Raw genomic sequence first — 16581 nt, 5'->3', positions numbered from 1 at the left:
CAGATTTTTGAGTTTCCAGTGAACCAAATTCCAGGTGTACTACTTCTTGGTTGTGTTAATCAAAGTGGAGCTGAGCAAAGCCATTTGTCCCCTGAGGTAATCGTGGCTTTGTCACTTCATCCCTGGGTTCTGTGTTGGGATGCTTGATTAAAGGACAGGGATGACATAGGATCATGATTTTTCAATCCTTTCCCCAAATATAGACTTTCATAGATATTTAAGAAGCACAAAAAATATAGGTAAGGTATGATTTTAATAACTCCATTTCAACTCACATTTTTTTCTGTATATTATGCCTATCATATATGTGTACATCTTAGAAGAAAAGATAGCCTGTTTCTTATTTTTGGGGAGCAGTGAAGTAAGTATAGAATATATGAAGAATTATAAATATGAATATAAATGTATTTGGTATGTATATGCTTACATCTTGACAGTTCTTGATGAAGCCTTCAAATCCCTTCATTCTTTTCATCTTTTCTGTTTCATTGCATAGAATCACTTTTTCCTTCAATCATTTTTCAAATTCAGACTCCCAGGCTCACATCATTTTGTTCCTCTGGCTTTCCCCATTCTGTTTTCAATTTACTGTTTCAAATTCTCTGTGTGTCCATCTATTTTTCTTCCTCAAGAATCAAGGAATAAAACTAACAAAAGGCAGAATTGAGGCAGGCAGAAGAAAAATTCTATTTAAAATAAAAATTGAAAGAAAGATGGATGACTACTTTATGAATAAATATCTTATCTCTATACCCAAACAAAAGTCATAGTAAAAGAATTATGAATGCTAGCTTTTCTATGGAGGCAAAAGAGAGTAGTGCCTTTGGCTTCAAATGAAAGAAATAAATAGCTAGCAGTAACAATGGCAATGGCAGTGCTAATGATTGCCACCATCATCATAACAGCAGCCATTGCATGTTGAGCATTTCATACACCCTGGCCTCTGAATTGACATATTCACCTGCAGTTCAGTACTTAATTTTTATAACAAACTCAGTATGGAGGGAATAAAACAGACAACTGTATCCATCAAGCAGATGAGATAACCCAGGTTCCAAGTGATCATTACTGGCTCCCGTTTACATGGCCAAGAAGTAATAGAATGTGCAGTGTAATGGACCTGTGTATGTTCATTCTCCTGAGTGGATGTCATTCCTAGGGAAGGATGTTAGAACTGGCAGCCATTGCTGTTGGTGTGGTGTTTCAGTACCCTGTTATATTCTCGTTTGGTAATTTCTCCTGGATCCTTTCCCACACTCCAGGTTGTGTGTCTTGCCAAAACAGGTTATTTGGCTCATGCCTGGCCTACCATAGCAATATATTCCCAATCATGGGATATAATTGGGCCTATTAAAATTATTCATATTCTCTCTCTCTCTCACTCGCTCTCTCTATCTTTCTGATAGTTTAGCTTATATTAAGCGAACATTAAGATCACTTTTAAAAAGTAAAAGCAGTATATTTTCTCTCTGACTTCTTTTTGTTGGGGGGGGGGGAATAATTGCTATCGCATCATTTTCTATTGTTCTGTCACATCTTGTGTACATGGTATGGGGTTGAATAAACATATTTTCATGCAAATAACATAATTTAATTTGAGCATAATTTCTTTCATTCCCCCTTTTATTCTCTCCTTTCTCACTTCTCTCCTACTGTTAGTGCCATTGTTCCACTATGCAGTTTAACTTCACCTTGGATGTCATATGTCCATGTATGATTTAATGTATCCATTTAAAGTATAGGACTAACGATTGGGAATAAATATGCAACATTTTCTTTAAGATTTACTTCATTTAATGACTATCTCCTACAAGTGATTGTATCTTATTATTAATGGATGAAAAATTCATTTCATACATACTTCTCTGTATGGTACATTGAACTGTGATACACACACACATACATCACATTTTCTTCATCAATTTCCCTGTTGCTGGACATCTAGGCTTGGCCTAACATTTAACTATTGACTATGCTTCTACAGGAAATACTAATGTCCAAGTACCTCTTTGATGTGCTGTCTTAGAATAGACTCCAGGTAGACATCCAGAAATGATATAGCTTGGTATATTTTAGATTTCCGCCCCCATATTTGGTGGGTTGGTCTGTGGAGAAGTTCCCTTTTGTCTTCACTCTTCATCAGCATTTGCTGTTTTTTTTTTCTTTTCTTATTGACTGAATGTTTTCATGTCTCATGACTCATGTCTCACATCTTATGTGTCAATACAGTTTTAATTTGTTTAATTAATTTAATTTATCCAGCCAGTGCCAGTTTTTGCCAGGAGACTGTAATTTAAAGATGTTGGAAGAATGTGTCATTTCAGGCTCAGTAATGATGTAAATTTGGATCTACTTTACTTTCCATGATAATCCTAATGCAAAAAGGAATGTCCATAAAAGAACAGATGAGGGCATTGCAAACAAAAACAAACAAGAGGCAAGAAAGATGAAGAACAGATGAAGTCATTATAGTCTTCAAATGTTCTGAGTGAGGCAATGCCTGTGTTTTACTGGGTTACTAGCTCGTAATATTAAGTCATAAATAATGACTATTAGCCCCAAAGTAAAAGATAGGAATAGTTGAGAAGTCAGGGACAATTGTAAGGAGATGATAGAGGAAAGCTGGAGGCTATTTTACAACCCCTCATGCTCTGGATAACATAAGTAGATGCTTATGACACGGTGACATTGGAATGGTACTCAGAGCAGAAGGGTGTGAACAGAACTGGAAAATACAAGCCAAAGTATCAGCGAGATACAGTGTTGAGGATAGGTGCAGCCAAGTTATGGAACGTTATTGCAGTTTAGCAGTTATCCAAGAGTTTGTTTGTCTGTGCCTGTCTGTCTGTCTATCTGTTCATCTGTGCATGCACCCACATGCCATTAGTCTAAACATACATAGTTTCTAGCATTCTCTAGTCTCTTTAATTTCTTACACATAGCCTACTTCTCTCATCTCTGTTATCTTCCACACTCCTAGCATCCTCTGTATACTACCCTATACTGTCTGTCTCTCAGTTACTTATATCACACTGTGTCGTGTTTCTTGTCACTTTTGTGCTTTGTCATTGTTAGTTTTCTGTTGAGATGCTTTCAGGTTTTTTTTTCTGTCTTTCTAGGTCCTGCCCTGTCTTTAAATATCTTCCTGAGACCCCAGGTTCCCTGGTTTTTTCCTGTGGTCTCTTTCCAATGTATGTCCTTATGTAATATCTCCTGTTGGCCTTTGGTTTGCTTTGGTGGCTCAAAGTAGTACACAAGCTTAGTACTTATTTATACCTGTTATTTGGCACGTATATTTAATCCTAACGATTTGAGGTGATTATAAATTTCTTAAAGGCAGAAAACATTTCTTACAATTTTCTGTATCTTCCTGTAGCTTTCTGGATATTATGGGATTCCCAAATGCACTTAGTAATCCATAATAAGAAGTAAAATAACTCATTGTCCACCACTAAGCAGGTGGTTCAGTGGTAGAATTCTCATTGTCCACAAGTTAATCTAATTTACTTATCAATTACACAAAAAATGTCTTTCACTTTATAGTACCTTGACATAATATTCAGTTATGGTGGTAGAATCAAATTTGGGCCAAATTCGAAGTTTCATTTATTAGGAAGAGATTGAATATTACAGTGAGCACAGCTGATTTCTAATTCATGTCAAGATCCCCCTGTGAGGAAAATGGAACATTCTCAACTTCTGAGGATTGGAAAAGCCTTAAAGTTGGAGTCAAAGTGGGGCATAACTTTGCTCTCGCCATCTCTGCTCTATAATTAGTCTTTACAGCCAGCTGTTTAAAGAGAAGAAAGCAAGTTTTGATCTGGAAAGCTGTATCTTCTGAGGACTCACAGCTTCTCTGTGGAAGGCTTTAGAAACGATATCTTCTTAAATTCAAATTGCCTTTGAAATGACAAATAATGATAAGCACAACATCTTAAATACAAGTCAACGTTTCATTGTAGAAAAAAAAAGTTGCATTCAAGGGTGCTTTGTTCTCTTGCTTTTCCCCTGGTTCTTCAGAGTTACTGATTTTTTTAAAAGTATCTATCACAAGCTATTCTCAACAAAGTCTTCGCAGCTATAACAAAGTAAAGGGGATTAATTGCTATGACCATGCCTTTTGAATAGGACAGGCACTCAAGTTAAGAGGTTAAAGCACATCATTTTGACACTGCCTAAAATGGTTGCCTCTGCTCAGTACAGTAGGTATATTTATATTGTAAGAGATAAGCCTCGTATAGAGGAATCACATGCTGAAATTTGAGGTACCATTGTGTCTTCATGGAGAAGATGTTATTAATAAAACAAAGATTTCTTGACATCTTCAAGAAGCATACGCACAGTGCATCACTCAAACAGATAGATAACCCTGGGTACGTCCACAGATGCAGTAAAACACTGGGTCTGAGAATCAATACCAGCACTCTCACTGGGGCCATGCAAATGTGTGCAGGTCCCACACATCTCCTGCAAGAACAGGAGTAGGATTGGTTCTTCCATCCATCAGCAGGGCCTTGATAAAGGAAGTGAGGCTCACAACTTCTAAGTCTGTGATACACTTTTCCCCTTAAAATGTATTCTCTTCCACACTCCAGCTCTTTTAACACAGGCCATCATTTCACACTCCAGTGTCCCAGGAGTGTGATCAGGAAGGGCCTGCATTTAGATAGAAAGAGCTCACAGCTCATCAGTCCACAGTGGGTTCTTATATTAAAACATTTGCTTCTCCCATCTGGTGATTGTGGTTCTCACCATAATTTCACACACTGTTGTCCTGGAAACACAATGGTGTTTGTGGAGCTCCACTGACTCTACTCTGAAGCCTGCTTTGCTCTCCATCTAGTAGGATGCAAGATAGGTGTGCACTTTCCCTATGACTTGACTTATAATGAAAATTTAAATATTATGCATGACTGCATGCTAAGGAAAAAAGCCTGTAATGTGCTGACAGTCCTGGTGTACCTGATTTCCCCATGTACCCTGAGGCCAAATGAATAATATGCAACAGGATCCCTTAGAAGGTATTTTGGAAGTTAATGTGCTTCCTACAAACTAGAATGGGTAACACTCAGCTTTTGCTGGCAATCATTCATAGTCTGCTGTCCTTCCATAACTAGGTATCTTCCTAGACTCTTCCCATAACAGCTTACATGGGCAAAACTCCACTATCTATGCCAAGCATTTTATGTTTATTTTTGCCAAGAAATCCAGAGGGAAAATAATTCTCCAAGTCTGTCCACTTAGTAAGAGCTAGAATTGAAACCTACCCTTGTTTCAGAAGCCTCTGTAGTGTGATGCATTGCTGTTCAGCCTTTGTGCTGTTTTTACAGCACTACTTTCCTCAGAACAGAATCTAAAAGATAACTATTTTTTTTTGGTTGGTTTTTCTCCATTTATTTGTTTAATCACTTTATATCCTGATCCCAGCCCCCTCCCTCCTTTCCTTCCAGTCCTACCCCACACCCCCTTTTCCCAGTCTCCCCTCTCTTTCCTCCCAGAGAAAGGGAGGCGCCAAATTGGTACCAATATACTCTGGTATCTCAAGTCACAGTAGATAACTACTCTTTTAATGTTTTAGATAACTATTCTTAAAGGGGAAGGTTCCATTTAAATTTTTGTAGAGCAAATGGCACTGCATTTTAGTTGTTCTCAGACAAATTGATTTTGCTCCTTTTTGGTTGTGTCATGTTGGACATGTCATGTAACTTTTCAAGAAGACCTACTAAGGCTGCACTGTTTTCCTCTCATATAGGTTAAGAATGGGGGTTCAGATGCTATTGAAGCTCATTCTACTTAGGGGTGGTTTGTGATTCCATGAAGAGCTGTTAATTTACTCTCCAAGGTATATCTTTGAACTTATTGGGTCACTAAGGGGAGACATTTGGGAGAGATTGTGCCAAGTTTGGTCTCATTTGACATAGTCTACCAAGGTTCCTCCCTGACTTATCTTACTAACAGAGAACATTAGCTTTTACTTTTTAGGGGATCCATTCTAGGGCTCTGGAATGTTTTATAGACCTTGTCATCATCCAATATATCCACTTTTAATCTGACAATCTCAGAGTTCAGTATCAAGGGAAGAAATGAGATGTCTGGTCCCAGTAGGTAGGATCTGCACTATAGAAAGTTTGTTCACTCAGACACACTAGAGATTGCTATAGAGTCTCTATCAGGAAGAGGCCCCCCAAATTTCTTCCCAGAGATCCAACCTGAGACTTCCACAGACTTCTCCAACACAGAACCAACAGAGACTCACACAGAGACTGACATTCCACCAACATTTTTCAAGTCCCCAACAGAAATCCACAGTGACTCTCTAGTGTTCCAGAGATCTTCATGCACACTTCCTCACAGATGCCCACAGACATGTGCAGAGAACACTGGGAGACAGTAGTAACTTTAATAATATCTTTACAGGCCCTGGTAGAAATCCACAGGAACACATAAAGTTCCTCTGGGGAGACTGTCAATGGCATCCACATATGGATCCTCAGGAGTCCACTCAGGCCTCCACAGACATGAAGACAAAAGCCCATACACAGTGACCTCACAAACGCCACCCACATATTTTCAGGAACTTGTCTAGAACCAGCCCCAGGAAGTTCTACATTATAGTTGTGACAAAGATCCCCAAGGCGCCTCCTGACAGTTGATACATCTTACAATCATACAGACTCCCAGAGGCCTGAGAACATCCCTTAGAGTTTCACACAGACCATCCAGAGCTCTCCTGGGGGGTGGGGATCTCTCATACTACATGGTATACAGCTACAAATTTTAAACATAAAAAGTGTTGTCACCCTCCAAAGAGAGGCAGTGTCTTATTTGCCTAGTTTTAGTCATCATATACTCAACTGGTGTCAGTGGTACATTTTTATGTTTCTCATTTCATTAAGGACAAAATCTGAATTGAAGGCTGAATACTTTACTTTGGAAACATAATAAAAATGAGCTGTAGAAATAAAATACACTGGCAAAAGACACGTGGACCCAGCCACCTACAGCAGTGCATCATAGTCTTCTGGGGGAGATAGAGAAAATGCCTCAGCCTGCCATGTCTGTGCTGAAGAGTGAGCTCTCTGTTCTGCCATTCTCACAAACATGCTATGTACAGGTGAGGCAACTTCATGAATTCATGAGACTAAGGTGAGAAGGGTGTGGAGGCAGAGGAAAACTTTTCCTTTAGAGAATAAGAGGAAGCAAGAAGGCATGTCAGAGTTTGGAAATATGTTCCTATTAATCCTGATAGAAAGGCCTTGTTATTGTGTCTACCCATCTCCAAAAGATGCTGAGAGTGGCTGGGGTGATGACTTGGCCAGCAAAAATGCTTCCCACTCAAGTTTGAGGACCAAAACTCAATCCCCCAGAAGCTACATAAATATCTACGAATGAAAGAATGCGCTCATAACCCAAGAGCTGGAGTGGCAGAGACAGGCAGACCCCTGGAACTTGATGACCAACCAGTCAAAACAAATTAGCCAGGCCCAGGTTCAGTGAGACACACTGTTCTCAAAACACAAAATGGAAAGTGACTGAAGAGGACACCCAACATCGATCCTTGGTCTCAACGTACACATGAATATCCATACACACACACGGGGAGGGAAAGATAGAGGGAGGGAAGGAGGGAGGTAAACGAGGAAAGAGAGAGAGAGAGAGAGAGAGAGAGAGAGAGAGAGAGAGAGAGAGAGAGAGGACAGAGGAGGGAGCTAGGAAGGGAGAGAGGAGAGGAGAGGAGAGGAAAGGGGAGAGAGAGAGAGAGAGAGAGAGAGAGAGAGAGAGAGAGAGAGAGAGAGAGGAAAAGCACTAAAGAGGAGTTTGCCTATTAAGTGAGTAGTAAATTTAGGGTTAAACAAGAAGAAATTGTGAACCTCAGTGTTTTGTTTCTTTTCTTTTTTGAGATTGTAAGAACATTTCTACCAGCTTTCCTCCCTTCAAATATTCCCGTATACTACTCCTATCTGTGCTCTCCCAAATTCATGGCTTCTTTTTTCATTAGTGGTTGTTACATGCATATATCTACATGTATATAGTATAGATCCTTAAGTACAGCCTACTCAGTTACTTGTATGTACATGTTTGTTAGGGCTGACAATTTGGTATGGAGACCATTACAGAAAACTACAACTAATAAAAATGCAGTGGGAGTCCAGTTCCAATGGATACAAGTACAGAACAACTCCCATACCTCAGGTTCAGGGAACATTGCCGAAGAGGAGGTAGAGAGACTGTAAGAGCCAGAGGGTCAAGGGGTTTGCTATGACAGTGTTTCTCCTAGAAATGTCAGAAGCTACATCCATGCAGTGTCACTAACATGACTGCCTGAAAGTGAGCTAACAAGGACAATAGACATGTCAAAGTGGACAGGGGAAAGATCGTGAGCTACCAATACTGAACAAAGAATTATAGGCACCTAAAGAATGTTTAGAGTGGGCGAAATAGTCTTTCCCAGGGAAAAGCACACTGCCTGATTACTGGTATTTTTTCTTGAGAGCTAAACTAGTCACTTTTCCTATGGAGTACCTTGTGGACCTTACAAGCACAAATAACCTTTCCATATGAGACTTTACTATTCTTCAACACTAATGTAACAGCAATAAGAATAGTGCATGAGTTTAAAACTCTGTCTCACCTGAATTCACACTGTTTCTCAGGAGTGAGTCATTCATTTGGGGTCAGACTATGTGGTTTAGTCCTAAGGACAACTTCTAGAGCAGGAGTTCCTCAAAATGCACATCCTCTCTGGGGTCTATGCATGTTGACAGGGATCTTCTTCATCAGTAGATATTTGAGATCAGGGGGACTCTGCACAGGACAAGATGTGTTTCCTGACAGCCAACAACACAGGCTTCCCATTTGGTAAAATGACCATTATTACCTCTTTGCTTTTTTTTTTTTTTTAAGGAAAAACAACTTCACTGAACTGAAATCTCCCAAAAATGCTACTGGTGACTATGGCGACATCCCAATAAGTAAAGTGCTTGCTTGTCACCCAAGCACAAGGACACAAGTTCTGATTCCTAGGGTGGAGGAGTAGTCTGTCATCCCTGAGATAGAAAGGTGGAGACAGGTGGATCCCCTAGCTTGCTAGTCAGCTATCTTAGCTTATTCAGTGAGCCCTGCAGAAGATCCCATGACCATACCTATTCCCTTTGTTCAGTTACTTTTCTACTGCTGCGATAAGGCACCATAACCAAGGCAACCTAGAGAAGAAGCAGTTTACTGGGGGCTTACAGTTCTAGAGGTGGGGAGTATGTCATCAAGAAGGTAGACATGGTGCTGGAGCAGTAGCTAAGAGCTACATCTTGATCCACAATCTAGAGGGGGGAGGGAGGGGGAGGGAAGGGGAGAGAGAGACACACACACACACACAGAGAGAGAGAGAGAGAGAGAGAGAGAGAAAGAGAGAGAGAGAGAGAGAGAGAGAGAGAGAGATTGAGAGCTTATTGGGAATGACACTCGTTTTTGAAAATTTCAAACCAATCCCCAGTGACACTTCCTCCAACAAGACCTCACCTCCTATTTTTTCCCAAAGAGTTCCATCAACTGTGAACCAAGCTTTCAAATACATGAGCCCATGGGAGCCATTCTCATTCAAACCACCACTCTCTACTTAGGCTTATTGCTATGTCATAATGCAAAAATGCATTTAATCCAGCTTCAAAAGCTACCATAGGCTCTCAGCCTAGACATTGTTCAAAAGTCTAAGATTTGAGTTTAGTCAAATGGTTTATTGCAACCCCTATAAAATCACACAGCAAATTACATACTTCAACATACAACTTCACAGAACATATACTACCACTACAAAAGGGATGGAAGGGAGCATAGTGAGGCAAAACAGGTCAGAGGAAGACTCAAATCCAGTAGGGAAGATTCCAAATCCTACAACTCCCTGTCTGATGTCAACAGGCCTGGATGGCTCTATCTTTCAGTTTTGCAGGCTGCCGAATACTTCTCTCCCTTGCCCTATTTCCATTTCCAGCCTTCAGCTCTTCTTGGCAGGTGTTTGAAGGCTCTGGCATAGTTGACATTTTAGTGTCTCCAACACAATGCAGGCTTCACTTTCATAGCATCATGAATCAGCCTCTCTGGGCCTCCATACAAGGATTCTCCTGATGCTGGTCTCAGCAGCTTTCCTTAACCATAGATGAAAACTTTGCAAACCATTTACTCCTGTGGCTGATGCTGGCAATGTCTGCTGCCTACTTGGGATAGAACCTGAACCCTTCCTCAATTACATTGGCATAAGCCTTAAAATGCTGCTTCCCTTTGTTGAATAAGCTTTATCTTATACAATATGTATTGTCTGGGTGGCATCTTGTCATGAGGGCATTATGCCCTTTATTCAATTTCTCATTTTATCACAAGCCTTGACTCCAATGTTCTCCTCCTCAAACTGTACTTTTATATTAATTTTTGCCTTGCTTGCTCTTTTTCATTGTGGATCTGCTAACAGCCATCTCTAGTAAACACAACAGAGTCAATATTAAACTGTCTTGAAATCTCCTCTGCCTGTTAAAATCTATGAAATTAGTCCAAAAGTCTTCCATTTAGCCTCAGGCAAATTCTTAGGACAAGGGCAGAAAGAAGCCAGGTTTGGGGTTTTTGTTTTGTTTTGTTTTGCCAAAATATCACAAGAATTGTCTCTAGCCTACCTGCTAATATTGTTCCCGCTGGAGGCTCTTGAGCTGCTCCTCCACAGTTCACATTGATCTTAGTATTACTATCCTACAAGATCCCACTAGGACTGCCTTTTATACCTTGTTTGCAGCATTCAATCACTTTTCTAGTCCAAAGCTCCAAAGCCTTCCACAAACAAAGAAACCAATGAACAAACAAAAAAGCATGGCCAGGGATGTGGCAGCAATATTCCACTTGTGGTACCAACTCCTTAGTTACCTTTCTATTGCTATGATGTGACACCATGACCAAGGAAACATATAGAAGAACATGTTCATTGAGGCCGACAGTTTCAGGTGGTGGGTCCATGACTATCGTAGTGGGGAGCACAACAGCGGGAATGGTGCTGCCGCAGAGTTCGAGACAACCAGGGAATGACTCCACCAGACAAAACTTCAATGGAAAAGATTAAAAGTAAGTTTATTCTATTTATAGCAATGTTGTGACAGCAACATCCTTTCACAGTCTGAGAGCTCCTGTAAAGACAGAAGACAGAGGCTGGAGTCTTTAAAGGCACAAACCATAACCACATCAACTCTGGGGATTTTCCTGCTATATGAAGCAGTCATGGGTTTTTGTTCATTTGTTTGTTTTTCCTGAACAAGCAGTGGTTAATTGAGTTTACAGAAGCAGAAAGAGTATCTGACTAATATTTTTGGATAATTATACAATAAGGGGAAAGGGGAGCAATTTTGGGAAATGAGGCAGGTAACTCTGATATTACTCTTTAGATTGTTGTCAAGACTCAACCGTTGATGGGGACAGGATTAGAGATGTGGTCTAGAATCCTTCAGTTAACAATACTTTGGCAAAAAACAAGGTCCTGCCTACTCCCAGATTTTTTTTTATAATATAGTAACCTGGTCTGAAACTCATTTTGAAGAGGAACTAGCTTTTGATCGGGGCAATGAGCTTACATCTTGAGACACAACTACCACAAGGCAGAGGAAGCTAACAGGAAATGCTGTGGGGTTTTGAAACCTCCAAGCCCAGCTCCAGTGACACACCTCCTCCAACAAGGCCACATCCCCTAATCCTTCGTAAATAGTTCCACCAACTGGGAGCCAAGCGTGCAAGTATATGAGGCTGTGGTGCCATTCTCATTAAAAACGACCACACCTTCCCTGGTCCCTTTTCACTCCCCCAAAGTACACCAGCTTTCTGAAGGTCTGAGCGTTTGTTTCTAGCTTCTCTCAGTGAGTGGGAAAGATGAGTGCAGGCAGTTAATGCTTACCATTCATTTACTACATGCAAATCTTTCCTGGCCAGATAATAGATCCAGGGATCAAGAGACTGAAAACATTCCTGACTCTAAGGAGCTGATTGTGTTAAAAAGTGATTATCTTAAGGAGTCTGGTTCTATGTCTTTAATATGTACTATCCTTTTCCTAAGGAACTTTCTTGATCCTTAATGCCTGTGCTTAAATCCATGAAAAAAATTCTTGTCTTAGTGAACTAAATTCTCATCACTGGAGTCATGGTTTGTAGCAGTTCCTTTTGGTCCCACTGTACTAAAATGCAAAATCACTTCCCCTCATTTTGAGTCTGCTTTGATTCCCTACATTGAATATGGGTTATTTTAATGAAGAAATTTGTATGTCTCTGTCTAGGAATGCTTCTGCAAATTTTCACTTGTACTTTCTAGATGTCTTTAATATAATTTCTGGTCATTCAGTTCTGGGTTTACTCAACTTTTTTCTTATTAAATATTTTGTCTAAATGTCATTTTTTCATGGTATCCAGTTCTTGTTTCATTGATATGAATGGTTCTTCTTGGGAGCCGAGTCTTGGTTTAGTTTTGTTTAGAGGCTAACATATCCTATGTTAATTGTGCGAGACAATGGTTTCTATAATGTTTTTATTTGTGTGTAGAGTGTGCCTTGAACTTTAACCTCACTTTACCTGTCTTGTCCTTCTGGCATCCTCTTCTTCTTCCCAATATGATGGATACAAAACTGAGTGTTTTTCTTTACTCAGCATATTTCCCAACTTCCATCCATTTCTCCACTGGATGTTATGTTGCTTTGAAACTTTATCAGCTAAACAAACTTATCCTCCACTGTTGAATTCAGCCTCACTCAAAACAGTAGTTCACCAGCACAGTATAGACAGGTTCTCTAGCAGAGTGCTAATGCAAATGGCCTTCAGTTAGATTTCTGATAAAGCCTTTTTCTCTCAGCATCCTGGTCTTCCACGCTCTTTACCGGATCACCTGTTTGTGGCATTTGAGGACGTCTCTGGTCTATGTAGGTACAAACTCTTCCTTCTACATTCCTCTGCCAAACCATTTCCAATGTGCCATTAGCTATCTGTCTAGGTTTACAAAGAAGCTGCACACCTTACCAATATACCATCAAAAGTCTCATGGTTCTGAGAAATACCTGACAGAGGAATATATTTTCACTCATGGCCCGAGAAGTACAGTCTATCATGTTGGACAAATCAAGGCAGCTGAGCTGCACTTGGTCTGTGGCAGTGAAACACTGCACCTAGTTACATCATGATGGCAGACAAAAACCGAAGAGGAACTTGCCAGTACTAGATCCAGGATACAGGATGTAAGGCCTACCCTGAATCAAACCACTTCCTTCAGTTGGGTCTCATATTCTAAAAGTCCTACAGCCTCCCAAAACAGTACCACAAGCTGAGACTAAGTTCTCAAGCACAGGAGCCTGTGATGGGCATTTCACACTCAAAGCATGAAATGTGGGGACCAATTTTTACATTTATATACTGAATACAGAAATATACCACACACATTCAGCATGGGTGAGGTGATTTTTATAATATTGAAGTTGAAAATCTTCAGCCTAGTGACACTGCTAAACAACACATTACTTATCTATAATAATGTTGTGTTTAAAAATCAGAAGTGCTGGAGTTTATGTAAAACAAAGCCTATGTAATTAAGTAGTGTACCTAACACCTGGCAAAAAATGACCACACTACTAATTCATGTATTTAAAGTACTTTATTTTGGGCATATATCTAATTATTAATAAAAATATTAATTGTAAACCGTTTACTGTGTTTTGGTGGCAGCAGGCCCATCTGTGTTACCATGTTTCTTCCTTGCCTCAACAGGTCATATCAAATGCTGGTTTTAAGTAATGTAACCTGGATATTCTCAAAGCAGTAACAAAAAATGCCTACCAACATGAATCTCAAAATCTATCCCCAAAGTCGAGTCTTTTCATCCATTCTTGCCTCCTCTCCCCCTCTCTATCCTTCTGGGTATACACAGACACATAAGACACAAATGCCATTGTGTTTGTCTGGAAAGGGATGACAAATAGTGTGTGTTGCCAAGAGTGGTCCTACAATAACATACATTTCTCAGTTGGTTCTGGGTTTCTGGAATCTGCACTGTGACTTTGTACAAAGCATTCAAAACAAACCATTATGGAAAAGACACAAGAAATAGCAAGAAACACAGGCACATAAATATGCCTAAGAGATAAACATTATCCCTACCTTTGGTGGTGTTGTGGATCCCTCTCTAGTGTCTATCGTTTTTTTTTTTTTTCTTTTCATCCACATCTGTATCTGTAAACAATGAACTATTTCATTCTTTAGTGCTCTGGACTGTTGTACTACCTGTGCCACTTTGTTTTCCCTCACTCCATAGTGAATGTCCACTTGGCTGTGCTGACTTCACCATATACAGAGAGAGCACTTGCTTCCTGACTTGATCGGGGCCTCACCTGTCTCCCATTTTTGTTAGAACACAATGCAGAGGACTGGTCAGGTATTCCGTACTGCGATGGGTTATCTACAAGGCGCTGCACTAAAGCAGGAGCGAGTTATGTGGGAGTGTGTTCCAAGCTGATGCTGGCCCATAGCTCTGCCATAGTCAAGAGCCACAGTAGAACCCTATTTACACAGCTCCTCGATGGTGAGCCATTGTTTAAATTTTGGTCAATTACTAAATTAGAAATACTTCCTCATTTTTGTTTTAAGTGTTTTCCAAATTAGGATATGAAGATAACTTTTAGGTAGTCAAACTGTCAATAAAGTGGACAAAAGTGTTCTTGAACTGGGAGGCCCACTGCAAAGGCTCCTTTGAGATATGTGTGATCAGAGTGGTGCAGGTAGGGAGAGAGGGAGAGAGGTCTGGTTCTATAGTCATTGTCCTCCCCCACCCACCTCCAGATAGTTTCTTTGAAATACTGAACGTATACATGTTCCTTGATTCAAGATGAGGTCACATGCCAAGACCCTTCAAGCTATAAATTTTCCTGATTTCAAAATGGAATGAACAGATTTATCAACCATCATAGCTCAGCCCTGCCTATCTTGTGTTCAAAACACTTAAACTAACTGCACTTAGGCAAAGCCATGCCACACAAAGCCTTATTTATAATTAAGTGCTCAATATTGTAATTTATTAAATGTGGTACTGAAAGAAATCAAAGGGTTGATAGTTGTGTGCCCACCTCATTGGAAAGTGGAAAATATGTGCATGGGACCATATAAACCAATCTCAATTATAGTGTGTCTGGTACCCTGACCCTGACCCTGAGTGGGATGTATTGGATGTTAACATGTTTTAGTTTTGATCCCAAGCGTGGGATGTGAAATGGACTTGTGTAAGTGTGAGAGACATGGACAGTGGAATCAAGAGAGAAATTCAAATGTTGGCTATGGCAAGGGTAAGCAGGAAGTCTGAGTATGGTGGCAATGTAACCTGCAACATGGATTGAAACTAATGTGTGATGCTCAGACACAGAACCAAAGCAAAACAAACCTGAGAACACACCTGGCACATATTCCACAGATTCTGCACTGAGAAGTTATGTTGAAGTACCTTAAAATGTGCTATCGAACACCAAGGCTATGGACTTTTAAGAACATGTTCTAGTCAAAATGGAGCTCTTCCAGCCCTCATGGCATAGCTTCCATTTTATCTCCTGGGAATTCTCCTGCATCCCACCAGTGCATGAATAGCAGCAAGAGGGCATGGGTGGAAGAATAACAGGTCACAACAGATCTAGGCTTGTACAGGGCACAGTTTATTGGGGGATTTACATAATCACAGGCCTGGGTGATGGCAGCAGCAGTGGACTGCCCACAGGGTGAGTCACAAGGGATCAATGTAAGTGAGGACAGAAGGATGTCCTTCCCTGGGGTGTGGTTATCCTGAAACCAGTGAGGCTCATTCCTAGAGCAAGGGTCCTACTAGAGTGCTCCACACAGCCCTATAATGGATTATCTATTTGGAGTTTACAAGAAAATAGGTGGGAAAATATAGCTAGGACTATTCTGGAGTACTCCTAGCAGTTTGAACTCAAGATGGCTGCAGTCATGTTACCCTGAGTCTAAATATTCCACCCTTCCTTATAGGCTCTTACATTCTCACACACCCTCTTCTGCAGTGTTCCCCAAGCTTGTGATGGCTGTGGTATCAGGTAGGCAGAAGCCAGGAGGTGACTTATGCGACTTGCAAACAGAATCTACAACCACAGTAAGGCCAAGTGTTGCTATGGCATAAACCACTAGTGCAACATGAGCAACAACCATTTTTCACTTGGAGACCAAGGAACAAGGCCAATGACTTAGCATCATCTGTAAAATAACAGTCAGTCAAGGCATTAATGTAAGCCTTCAGTGTGACATGAGGTTTGTGACATCTGAGATGAGCATGCATTTTGTCTTGATAACATTTTTTTTACATACAACAGAAAGGTAGAGGCATCCATAAATGGACTTGAAAATAAGTGATTACTAGGGAACTGCCACAGTCAATCTGCACCATTCACAAAACACCACCACTGGCATCTTCCCATAGACACCATGGTGGAAGCAGCTGGTGGGGAAAGGGGTAACATTGGAGCATACCCCACACTGGCCAACAAGATGAGTCCATATGTCATTCCTGGAACTGACAGCAAAGTGATA

Source organism: Acomys russatus, chromosome 13, assembly GCF_903995435.1.
Source record: "Acomys russatus chromosome 13, mAcoRus1.1, whole genome shotgun sequence".
Classification (NCBI taxonomy): Eukaryota; Metazoa; Chordata; class Mammalia; order Rodentia; family Muridae; genus Acomys; species Acomys russatus.
This window is presented reverse-complemented; position numbering follows the sequence as displayed.